Here is a 3,675-nt window from a genome sequence, read left to right as displayed (position 1 = left end):
ATCATAAAGCTGTGTTTGTTCAGCCCCTTTAGAGAAGGGAAAGGGGAGATCTAACTGCTGTATTCAACTACTGGATAGTTACAGAGAAGATGGAGCCAGATGCTTCTTGGAAGTGTACAGCAAAGAGATGAGAGGCAATGGACATGAGGCAGGAAGAACAATTCTGAGAAATTTGTTTGTTTGTAAGGAAGAAAATCTTTCATGATGAGGGTGGTCAAATGCTGGAAAAGGGCCAGAGAACCTGGTAGGTAGAATCTTTGTCCTTGGAGATATCTGAAACCACAGGACATAGCCCTGCACAACCTGATCTAACTTTGAAGTCAGCGCACCCATGACTGGGATCTGGATCCTCAGCCAGACTAGATCTCCAGAGATCCCTTTCAACCCATTTTTTTCTATGATACACAGCTTTCTATCCTGTTAAATGAAAGCAACAGTCTTGCTCCCCAAATGACATTGAATGTGTACATATATCTGGGTTTTTTTTTTCAGCCTGGAAGATGTCATTACACTATAAGCAGCGTTTATATTAGCATGCACAAGCAATCCATGTGATTTCATATCTTAGGAGAATAGTTTTAAATGGTAAAAAAAGTCATCATCTTGTTAATCTGTATCACTTATGTGTTGTAGAAAAGAAAGAATGGTTACTTCTGTTAGTTTTGGCAGTCAGTTTTTCCATTTATGTGGAAGCTTTGAAAGATCAGCGATTCCAATATGCTGGTTAAAAACCCTATTTCCTTCAAAATCCAGTAACCAGCATGATTTTAATAAATACCTGTGGGAGACTTATTTAAGGACCCCAGAATAACTTTGCTCCATTGCCTTTTCATTTTCCACCAGCTTTTCAGGAGTCAATTATGTTTATTTTTATATGTGAGTATTTGGAATGTACCAGAGCTTTTAAAGAACTTGAAATTTGGTGGACCAGATTCTCATCTGTGATAAAAACACGAAGTGTGTAACTGTGTAATGTGTATCTGTATGCACACTGTAAAGGGGACTTTTAGGCGCTGTTTGACTGTTCTGGCTCACAGAGCATCAGGATGATAAACACAAATAATTTACAGCTGCTGGCTTTTGGAATCCATGCTTCCTCTTCCCCAGCTTTAGGGCATGGCAACAGAGGAATGCTGTAGGATGCTGCTGCACATCAGGCTCTAAGCCACTGTAGGTCTCATTACCTTTGAGGTATTCCTGATGAGAGCTAGGGTCTGTGTCTGCTTATTTTAGTACCTCAAGTTCAATATTAAGAGAGATGGAAGACCCAAGAGAAAACCTTATCTTTATAAATGAGAAGCCAAGAACATAACTGTTAAACTGAAGAACAGTGCCGCAACTAACACTTCTAGTTAGCTTAGGTTAGTAGCATGGTGGGTGATAGAAGGGGAGGAATCTCTTGGGAGAAATTAAGGAGCAAAATTATTGGTAAACATCAGTGAACTCATTAGTTCTTAGAGACAAAATCTGCATGTGGCTACCAAAATATAAATTTTCTATTCAGCAGTTTAGAACCTGCATGCCTCTGAGTATAATCAGTGTTTAAAAAAGATCCACATATGTGCAACTATTCAGAAACAAGGTTTTATTTTCCTGATTTTTATGCTGTTCTGTTCGCCTTGAAATGACAATGCTGAAGTTGTTCCAAACACTGTACCTGTTGTGAGTGCCAATACCCATTTGCATGTTTTATGTTTTTCTTTTAGCATGTGAAAGAGCTCTACGAATTGATGAAAAGTAAGAAATTGTGACACTAATTCAAAAATGAAGCAAACCTAAGGAAGAAAGAGAGAACATTCATATAATAATTGTGTTTTGTAACTGTATTGTGTTCTAAGGCCACAGTATTCAGCTGGGGATTTTCCAGTCAGAAAGATACAAATACAGGCTGTGTAGGACAAAGACTGCCAGTCTGGTATTCCCAGAAAATGGTAAATTTATCATATCGTGCATGTGCAGCATGTGCAAATGCACCTTTGGAGATGAGTCAGGCTTACTAAGTAAGCATCTGTAAACCAAGCTGCATTGTATAGATGCAACGGATCATTTCAGTTCTTCCCAGAAGTGTTGGCCATACTGTGAAAGCATGTAGAGAAGCTTCCTGAACGCATGTCTTTCTGCATGGTGTCACACAACCTGTGTGTGAATACTGCAGATTTGTGCAGATTTTCAGATGTCGTGCAAAGTGATCTGGAACAACTGCTTATGCGCAGCAGCAGCATCACACGGTAAATAACGACCACATTCTCCAAGATTTGCACAGGTGAAATTCCTGAGTGTCAAAGCAGGACAGCCTAGCTATTCCTTTGTCTACTGCTTTTTCTTCTGGTGTTTGCACATGACGTGTTTGTATTGTTTAAACTGTGTGATAACAGTTTTGTGTCTTCAGATGTGCTTGCCTGATTTCTGTAACAGCAGGACACCCGTGTGAAACTACCAAGTATCCTCTGGTCTCACAAAACACAATCAACTAAAGAGTAATGATACATTCAGCTAATATATGTATATGTGCTCCTATAATTACAAGGCATTTGCCACATCTAAAGTGCAACAGCTGCTATAATTGCATATTAGTTGCTGTAGTTGCATTTTTAGTGTGCTTTGACTGCTTTTAGTCCAGTAACAATACTTGTGGTCCTACACTGACCCATGCAACAGGAAAGGTAGGTATTCAGGACCCTTTGCGTTGGTGGGGCAGGAGCATCCAACCCCTGTGGATCCACATTAGTTTGGATCTACCTCAATGTAATGAAATTTCGCTGCTCATAGCAGTATAGTCTTGTTTGTTTCAGTTCCCTCTGCATTATTATTAGCTGTCTGCAAACGTAGAAACACAGTTACTGACTAGGGAAATCGTTATGTTATTGTACAGCTTCCAAAGAATGAGATAAGACCACATTTCTCTTTACAACCTGCAGCCTTTTAATTTGGCTGCAGTCTGCATCTAGGCATGTATGTGCATTGCAGTGCTTGCTCAACAGCAATGGTAATAACCATGTACTACCACTTCTAAATTGCCCTTTCCATACCAGCCTCTTTGGATTTCATCCTACAGCTCCACCGCTGTGTGTGGGGCAGTCAACGCTAAGCCTTCATTTTGCTCTTCCTTTTTTTTTGACAGCATGGACCTTTACATGTGTATTTGGAAATAAAGAGTAATTCAAACATTCTACAGGTCCGTCCTTACATGGAAAATCTCTAGCGTGAACAATAACAACTGGGGAAGTGTTTTGCTTCCCTCTTTTGTTTCTCACAGACTTGACTATCAACATTATGGAAAATGTGATGACAGTTAAGGATTCAACAGAAGCTGCTTCTCAAAAAACTTGCCATTATACTGGCTGGTACAAATGAAAAATAGAAAACATATGATTAAGTGTATCAGTGCTTCGTAATGCTGTGTGCATTCATCTTCATTTAATGTAGGAGTGGGCAAGAATTCCAGGAGAAAACTTTGAATTTGACTCTGATATTACTGTAAGAAATGAGGGCCCTCTCACCTCCGGCTCCCTCCACTTCTCTGCATCCCCTTTTTAACAGCACAAAACACACTGAAATATGTGAGGAAGCTAAGTTTTCACTTATACTCACCCACCCACATTTCACAGAATCACAGAATAAATAGTTTGGGTTGGAAGGGACCCTACAGATCATCCACTTCCAACTCCCCTGCCA

This window comes from Strigops habroptila, chromosome 3, assembly GCF_004027225.2.
Source record: "Strigops habroptila isolate Jane chromosome 3, bStrHab1.2.pri, whole genome shotgun sequence".
NCBI lineage: Eukaryota > Metazoa > Chordata > Aves > Psittaciformes > Psittacidae > Strigops > Strigops habroptila.
This window is presented reverse-complemented; position numbering follows the sequence as displayed.